This window comes from Pteronotus mesoamericanus, unplaced genomic scaffold (genome assembly GCF_021234165.1).
Source record: "Pteronotus mesoamericanus isolate MK-2021 breed Mesoamerican mustached bat unplaced genomic scaffold, CSHL_Meso_final contig_100, whole genome shotgun sequence".
In the NCBI taxonomy this organism is placed as follows: Eukaryota; Metazoa; Chordata; class Mammalia; order Chiroptera; family Mormoopidae; genus Pteronotus; species Pteronotus mesoamericanus.
Window position 1 is genome coordinate 18,253,776 of NW_026554999.1, and position 9,878 is coordinate 18,263,653.

The following is a 9,878-nucleotide window of genomic DNA, read 5'->3' on the forward strand; positions in this document are numbered from 1 at the left end:
TCTTTTAAACTTGTCCCTTGCCACCAAGACTCGTGGCATTTGCACATGACACATCCTCTTCAGGGAGTGCTCCACCGTCCTCCATCCCACTTTCCCCCTAGGAACCTGTGAGTACAAGGAGAACCTGGCCAACAGGCCTGACAATGAAATCTTGCCCTTTCAAGGTAACTTGGGGCCTTCCAATAGAAAGTGTATACTGTCCACTTACTACTTTGTCAATTCAGGATTCAAACCCTGCCCCCTTGGCCTCTGTCACCCCAGATCTTGGTAAATGCAGCAGAATTATCAAATAGAGTTGGAAGGGACCTGAGAGTTCCAAGTCCTCCCATACCCCCCTAGACTATTGACTCTCATATTTAGGGCACATCAAAATCCCCTGGAGGTCTTGTTAAAACACAGATTCCTGGGTCCCACCCTCAGAATTTCTGTTTCAGGAGGTCCGGAGTGGAATCTAAGTATTTTCATTTCTAACAAGCTGCTAGGTGATGCTAATACTGTTGGTCCAAGGGCCACACTTTTGGGAACTGCTCACCTAGATTTTGATTCAGAAAGTAATCTCATATTTCTGTTTCCCCTGAAGGACCCAATGCCAACACACCCACTCTCTTGGTCTGGCATCCATTGATGGCTCCCCTGACTAAGCAGGAGGCAGAGCTTCCAGGCACCTGCCATTCAGATCCCTGAGGAAGGTCTCGGCTGTTGGTATTGCAATGAAGTCACTGACGAGAACATAAAATTCTCTGCAGGGAAAATAATTACAGTGATCCATAAAGCAGCATAATGTAACAATATCAATAGTGGCAATAATAATAGTAATAACATGATTATAATATAATGTCATCTGCCTTAATGTGCGAAATCCAGACTGATCTGAGCAATATAAAAGAATTACTGGCATACACAAATGCTCACAAAGTCTAGCTTAGATTTATTTGGGGCCATTTGGAAATATGGCAATGCTAATGATGGCTATAATAACAAACTGCATGTGTACACAGCTTTGGAGATTCCAAAGCACTTCCACTAGTTTTGTTTTAGCATCGACCCTGGGAAGTAGACAGACAGGCAAGCTTTTTTGGTTTGTAAATGAGGCTCACATTCAGCAAATGTAGGTGGAATACATGTTGTGTGTAGGTCAGGCACTGAACAGGTACTGGGATGGGGTTGAAGACAAAATACAGGACATTCAATTAAATTTGAATTTCAGATAAACTGCAAATCATTTTGTAGTGTAACTGTGCCCCAAATATTATGTGGCACATACTTACACTAAAATATCATATTATTCATTGTTCATCAAATTTAACTGAGTGTTCTGTACTTTATTTGCTAACTCTGGCAATGTGACTGAGGGAAGAAGAAGTGGATAAAAAGAATAAGAAATTTTTTATATATTAAATTAAAACACCTTTTAATACTTCACACCTGTGTCTATGTCAACTAAACACTCTTAAAATAATTTTAAAACACTTGGATATGCTTGGAAAGTAATATAATACACAGTAACTTTATTATATTTGCATAGATATTAAAAGGAACAATAAATTGCATATTCTTTCATTCAAAATATAGAAAATGGAATAGAAAAACAAAAACTGACAAAATTACAATTGGTTTGTGCTGGATTTTACCCAATTTTAATTGTTATTTTTATTACATACTACATAAATTTAAGGGTATAAAAACATTTTTTAATATATTTTTCTTGATTACACAAAATTCACCATTGCAAAATACTTAAATACAGCTCTCTAAGAACATTTCCACAATGACCATAAAGTAAAAAGAAAGCATTTATCAAAATTTCAATTTGAATTGTAGGGAAAAGCAGAATGAATGATGACTGAGATCCAGAGTTTAGGTGACTAGCAAAGCCATTCAATTAGCAGGTTGCAGACTTATGAATGGGACTCAGGATTACTTGTCTAAAAATGCTGCAGATTAGTTTATTCAAGAAGAAGGGGAGAAAATCCAGTTATAATCCAGATCATTTTATACCAGAAAAAAAATTGTAGGGAGAGGACTTCAAGATGACAGAGGAGTGAGTGGAGGTCACACTGACCTCCTCCCAGGACCAACCAGGAATTACAACTAAATTGTGGAGAAATCACCTAGAAAACAACTGAACAATAGTGAGACAGGAGCCTTATAACCTCAGACAGACAGAAGAATCAGCTTTAGAGCAACCTAACCTCCTGGTAAAGAGTGCGGGAGAGACTTGAGAAGGCAGGTGGGGCAGTCACAGGTGGCAGTGCCAGAAGGATATTGAAACATCCAGTAGAACCCCCCTGAGAAGAACAGGGTCTAAACCGTAAAAGCAGGGATCTCCAGCCTACAGCACCAGAGCCCAAAAAAGCACACAGATAACAGCTAGCTGCAAGAAACAGCAGGGTTGCTTTCTGCCAGAGACAGATGGCTGGAGACACAAAGAGCTGTTTAAAGGGCAAACGCAAAAGTTGATAGTGACAGCCACTTACCCTGGGCTCCAGAGGAGGCTGGGACAGAGTGGGCTAGAGTCACCTGAGAAGAGAATGGGGAAGGAGGCTTTGGAGAGAGAACAGAGAAAGTGGACAGCAGGGTCCTGGTGCTGACTCACCCCATTTCTGCAGCTGCCATCTTGCGCAGGCAGGCCACTCCCCTGAACAGCAGCAGCAGGAGAGGACACAATAGCCTCACCCACAGGAGGGACTCTGCCCGGCCCTGGCTGCAGAGGGCAGAGTGACTAGATTAACAACTGGAGGAGACAGATACAGACAGTAGATTCCTGGAAGTCTCTAAAAGACTGTCTAAGGTTGGATAGGATCAACAGCTGACATCATCATAGGCAGATCCAGAAAGAAAGAAAAAAAAAAAAGCAGTTTCCTACCATAGAATTTCACACCGCAAAGTCAGGAAGTCAAGACAGATCAATTTAAGAAGCAGAAGCAAAAAAGAAGAGTCTCACAAATATGGGAAGACAAAGAAACACCGCTGCCCTCCACAATCAGAGAAAGGAGAAATCCCCACAAAGAGAACTAAATGAAGTAGAAGCAAGTAAACGATCAGATACTGAAGTAAAAACCACGGTTCTAAGGAAGCTCAGTGAGCTCAGTGAGCTCAAAGATTATTACCAAAAACTACAGAGAAACTATCAGGAACTTACTGCAAACTATATCAACATGAAAAAAAAGACATAGAAACAATTAATAAGAGGCAAGAGGAAATGAAGAATACAATTTCTGAATTGAAAAACACAGTAGAAGGAATCAAAGCTGGTTCAATGAAACAGGATCGAATCAGCAAGCTGGAGGACAGGTTAGGAAAAGCTCCCAGAAAGGGCAATAAAATGAAAAAAGACTCAGAAAGAATGAAGAGGCATTCAGGGAAGTGCAGGACAACCTGAAATGTAATAACATCCATATAATAGGGATACCAGAAGGAGAAGAAGAGGAGCAAGGGATAGAGAACCTGTTTGAAAAAGTAATGGTGGAAAACTTCCCTACTTGGAGGAGAGAAAAAGTGACACAAGTCCAGGAAGCACAGAGGGTCCCATTCAAGAGGAACCCAATGAGGCCCACTCCAAGACACGTCATCATTAAAATGACAAATATCAAAGACAACGAGAGAACCCTAAAGGCAGCAAGGGAGAAACAGGTAGTGACATACAAGGGAGCCCCGATATGGCTAACAGCTGACTTCTCAGAAGGAACACTACAAGCCAGAAGGGAATGGCAAGAAATATTCCAAGTCATGAAAAGCAAGGGCCTGCAGCCAAGACTACTCTACCCAGAAAAGCTCTCAATTAAAATGGAAGGCAAAATAAGGAGTTTCCCAAACAAAAGAAGGCTAAAAGAATACGCCTCCACCAAACCAGCACTACAAGATATGTTAAAGGGACTGCTTTAAGAAGATGAAGAAAAAGAGTGAGAAAGAGAGGATCACAGGTACAAAGGGAAAAAATGAATAAATACCTATCAATAATAACTTTTAATGTAAATGGATAAAATGCCCCAATCAAAAGACATAGGATAGCTGAATGGATAAGAAATCATGAGCCACACATATGCTGCCTACAAGAGACCAACCTCAGAACAAAGAACCCACACAGACTGAAAGTAAAGGGATGGGGGAAAAAAATATTGCAAGCAAATGGACAGGGGAAAAAAAAGCAGTGGTAGCAATACTTATATGAGACAAAATAGATTTCCAAACAGAGGCCATAAAAAGAGACCCAGAAGGACACTTTATAATACTCAAAGGAAGAATCTATCAAGAAGACATAAACATTGTAAACATAAATGCATCCAACATTGGAGCACCCAAATATATAAGGAAAATCTTGGAGGACTTCAAGAAAGATATAGACAGTAACACACTGATAGTAGGGGATTTTAACACCACTGTCAAAATGGATTGATCTTCCAAACAAAACATCAACAAGAATTTGTGGAATCGAACAATGCATTACATCAAATGGACTTAAAGTGACACATATAGCACCTTTCATCCCAAAGAAGCAAAATACATATTCTTTTCAAATGAACATGGAACATTTTCAAAGATAGATCACATGATAGGACACAAAACAAGCCTCAACAAATTCAAGAAAATCAAAATCATAACAAGCATTTCCTTGAACCACAAAGGCTTGAAACTAGAAACCAATCTCAAGGAAAAACTCAAAAACATTCACACTCCTGGATACTGAATAATATACTATTAAACAATGAATTGGTCAATAATGAGTTCAAATAAGAAATCAGAAAGTTTCTGGAAACAAATGAAAATGAAGACACAACAGTCCAAAACCTATGGGGACCCAGCAAAGGCAGTCCTGAGAGGGAAGGTCATAGCAATACAGGCTTACCTAAAAACGATAGAAACATTTAAAGTAAACAAGCTAATGCCACATATTCAAAAACTGGAGAAACAACAACAAACAGAGTCCAGAGCAAGTAGAAGAAAGGAAATAATCAAGATCAGAGCAGAATTCAATGATATAGAGACTAAAAGGACAATTCAAAGGATCAGCCAATCCAGGACCTGGTTCTTTGAAAAGATTAACAAATCGACAAGGCTTTAAGCAGACTCATCAAGAAAAAAAGGGAGAGGACCCAAATAAATAATATCAGAAATGAAAGAGGAGAAATAACAACTGATACCACAGAAATGCAAAGGATTGTAAGAAATTACTATGAACAACTATATGCCAAGAAATTTGAAAACCTCAATAAAATGGACAAAATTTCGAGAAAAATATAACCTTCCAACACTGAATGAAGAAGAAGCAGAAAGCCTGAACAGACTGATAACAGCTGGTCAAATTGAAGCAGTAATCAAAAAACTCCCAGCACACAAAAACCCTGCTTCGGATGGTTTCACAGGAGAATTTTATAAAACATTTAAGGAAGAGCTAACCCCTGTCCTTCTCAGACTATTCCAAAAAATCCGAGAAAAGAGAAGACTCCCAAACTCTTTTCATGAGGCCAGCATCATCCTAATCCTAAAACCAGATAAAGACACAACCAAGAAAGAAAACTACAAGCCAATATTGCTGATGAACATAGATGCTAAAATCCTCAACAAAATATTGGCAAACCAGATCCAGCAATACATTGAAAAGAACATCCATCATGATCAAGTGAGTTTCTACCCCAGGGTGGAAGGATTGTTCAATAATCACAAATCAATAAATGTAATACATCACATAAACTAAAGGAAAGACAAAACCACATGATCATATCAATAGAAGTAGAAAAAACATTTGATAAGGTATGACATCCATTTATGATAAAAACACTCAGCAAAGTGGGAATAAAGGGGGCATACCTCAACATCATAAAGGTCATATATGAAAAACCTACAGCCAATGTCATTGTCAACAGGCAAAAACTAAAAGCTTTCTCACTAAGATAGGGAATAAGACAAGGATGTCTGCTTTCAACAGCAATCAGACAAGAAAAAGAAATAAAAGGCATCTAAATTGGAAAGGAGGAAGTAAAACTATCATTGTTTGCAGATAACATCATAGTGCACGTGGAAAACCCCAAAAGACTCCTCCAAAAAACTACTGGACCTAATGGGTGAATTTGGCAAAAGAGCAGGATACAAAGTCAATATTCAGAAATCGAAGGCATTTTTGTACACCACAAATGAAATATCAGAAGCAGAAATCAGGAAAAAAAAATCCCCTTTGCTATAGCAACAAGAAAAATAAAGTACCTAGGAACAAACTTAACCAAGGAAGTAAAAGACCTGTATGCAGAAAACTACACAGCACTGAAGAAAGAAACTAAGGATGACACTAATAAATGGAAGCATGTACTGTGTTCATGGATTGGAAGAATTAACATCATGAAAATGTCCATACTGCCTAAAGCAATTTACAGATTCAATGCAATCTCTATTAAAATTTCAATAGCATATTTCACAGACATAGAACAAACATTTTTAAATTTATATGGAACCACAAATGACCCAAAGAAAAACAAAGTAGGAGGGATCACAATACCTGACATCAAACTATATTACAAGGCGATTGTGATCAGAACAATCTGGTACTGGCATAAGAACAGACACACAGATCAATGAAACAGAACAGAGAGCCCAGAAATAAACCCATGCCTCTATGGTCAATTAATATTTGATAACGGGTGCAGAAGCATAAAATGGAGTAAAAATAGTCTCTTCAACAAATGGAGTTGGGAGAGCTGGACAGCTACATGCCAAAGATTGAAATTTGACCACCAACTCACACCATACACAAAAATAAACTCGAGATGGATAAAAGACTTAAATATAAATCTCAACACCATAAAAGTCCTAGAGGAGAACATAGGCAGGAAACTCTCAGATATCCCACACAGCAATATTTTCACCGATATGTCCCTTAGAGCAAGGGACATAAAGGAAAAAAATAAACAAATGGGACTTCATCAAAATAAGAAGCTTCTGCATGGCTAAAAAAAACATCAGCAAAATGAAAAGGGAGCCAACTGTATGGGAAAATATATTTGCCAATGATACCTCAGTCAGGGGTTTGATCCCCCAAATACATGAAGAACTCACACGACTCCACTCCAGGAAAACAAACAACCCAATTAAAAAAGGGGCAAAGGACCTGAACAGACACTTCTCCAAGGAGGACCTACACAGGGCCTAGAGACCTATGAGAGGATGCTCAGCATCACTAGCCATCAGAGAAATGCAAATTCAAACCACAATGAGATACCATTTCACACCGGCCAGAATGGCCATCATAAACAAATCAACGAGCAATGGGTGCTGGCGAGGCTGTGGAGAAAAGGGAACCCTAGTGCACTGTTGGTGGGAATGCAGACTGTGGAGCCATTGTGGAAAACTGGAATTTCCTCAAAAAGCTAAAAATGGAACTGCCTTTTTACCCAGCGATTCCACTGCTGGGATTATACCCTAGAAATCCCAAAACACCAATTCAAAAGAACCTATGCACCCCAATGTTCATAGCAGCACAATTTACAATAGCCAAGTGCTGGAAGCAGCCTAAGTGCCCATCAGTAAATGAGTGGATCAAAAGACAAATTATTTGCATTTTACACAATGGAATATTACACGGCAGAAAGAAAGAAAGAGCTACTGCTCTTTGCATGGATGGGACTAGAGAGCATTATGCTAAGTGAAATAAGCCAGGTGGTGAAAAACAAATACCATATGATCTCACCTATAAGTGGAACCTAATCAGCAAAGCAAGCAGGCAGGGAAAATATGACCAGCAACATTGAAAGAAAGAAGAACTGATGGGGACGGGAGGGAGGGAGAGATGTAGGGTGGGTGGGCGGGGGGGTAGTGGGGAGAGGAAGGGGAAGGGTCAGATCAAGGAACAGGTGTGAAGGACACTGGAGGAAGCCAGGGTGGGGAAGGATTGAGGGGGGGAGGTGGAGGTGGGTGGGGCAGGGGAGAGTGGTGGCGGGAAAATGGAGACAAATATATTTGAAAAATTTTTTTAAATAAATAAATAAATGTTTGAAAAAAGAAAACAATTGCAGGAGCTGACTTTTAATTTTTCAAAACTCCATCAGTTTTGTGAATGGTCCATTGGTATCCAGCATTAACACTTGCCTGTTCCCTTAAGTGTCATTGCTGCACCACAACCCTGGCTTCAGCGAACTTGCTGTTAGCAGCGAATTCTTTTTCACTTAGAGTCACAAATTGGGAAGTTCTAATCCTTCTTCTTTTCCAGAGTTAGAATGATACTGCATGTTTCTTCCTTTTCCTTTTCCCCAAGTGTGACTTGAGGGATAGTAAGAATGATGCCGGGTAGATCCAATATAGAGACTTGCTTGCCATTTTCTGTTTCACTTAATTTCACATTAAACAATGTGTTAACCATTTTGAGAAGAAGTTCTTCATCAGCTCCCTTGAAAAAGCACACGTAGATCTCTAATCCTCTCTGAGCCTCCACCCACTGGACCGCAGAGCCCTCTCCGGCAGACGCACTTGCAGGCACTGCCACAGGAGCACCGGGGCCTGAGGCGTCCGTCAGCTTTCAGCCAAGGCTCGGGACCTGCTGCAGTCCCACGCATTCAGGTCGGGGCCCGCAAGCTCTGTCTTCAGAGCCCAGGGGAGATGACGTCGTGATGGTTGTGGCCTCCTCCAGTGAGGGCCAAAATAAGAACTATTCCTTGGCCTCAAAGCAAGCTCACAGCCTCGCAGGAAATGAAAGACCCCAGACAGATGACCCTGGCCCATGTACAGCACTTTCCAAACTTGAATATGCTCACGAATCAACTGGGGATGTGGTTAAACTTCAGGAGGTCTGGAGTGGGGCCCAAGGTCCCACATTTTCAACTCTTTCTGGGTGGATGCTGCTGCCACTGGACCCTGACACACTCTGAGCAGAGAAGATGCAGAGGGAAGCTCAGAGGCTGTGCAAGCTCACAGGAGGTACCTGGTCCCCTTTAAGGGTATTCTTTTACGAGGTGGTACCTGGTGGGTCTTTGCTGGTAAGACTCAGGGGAGAAAAGTAGAGAAGGCATGCTGGGCAAAGGAGCACCATTTGTGGAGTCCAAGCAGCAGGAGAATTACAGGTTAGGGAAGGGCAAGAGGGAACATGGCTGGAGGACAGTGTTTGGGCAAGTAGTGCTGGGCTCTGGGAATCCAGGGGTTAATTAAACAAGGTCATCACCATCTCAGACCCCCACCTCATGGGAGAGAAAGAGTTAGGGACAGACCAGTACAATCCTGTGTGTTGGCGCTGAGTTAGAGGTAGTAAGCACCAGAGTGGTGGGACCCCAGGACCTGTTGGATGAGTGAATTTAATGTGACCTTCATGGAGGGCCAAAGGCCAGGCCCAAAGGAGGTCCAGCTGACACAGTGCCCCAGAGCTACAGGCTCTCATGCATTCACATCATCTCCACATCTTGGTCAGAACATCAGTGGCAGAGAAACTAGTTATGGCAGTTGCCTTGGATTCACCTGACTGGGTTCTGGAATCCACAGTAATTATGTGGTCTTGGGGGCACTTTGAAGTTACCAGAGCCGGGGTGGTAGCCCTCATAAGGCCTGTTCTAGCGTTCTTCAGGTTCATCATGTCCATCACAGCACCCAAGGCCAAGTGTGAGTGCTCCTCTGTTTCCACTCTCCCCGCTTCCTTTTCTAATGGGGCACCTGTGTTTTAACTGGGGGCATGGCTTCTCAAAACCAAGTCTGCACTTCCAGGACATCCTACATGTGATCTTACAACAGGATGTGGTGGACCTAACCTGAGAATCAGTCTGGGTGCAGTATAGGAAACAAAACCTACTGTAATTTTTCCAAGCAAAATGGGACTTAATAATGAGGAATTCACTTACGAAGTCCATCCAATTGGCAGAGCTGACGCTGGGCTCATCCAATTGGAGGCAGGGAGGTGGTGGGATTCT

General features: G+C 41.3%; 1 pseudogene; it reads right to left on the reverse strand.

Moving 5' to 3' along the window:
* Positions 1-8,021: 8,021 nt before the first annotated feature.
* On the reverse strand, positions 8,022-9,553 carry LOC129074546 (D-aminoacyl-tRNA deacylase 2-like; annotated as a pseudogene).
* Positions 9,554-9,878: the final 325 nt, after the last annotated feature.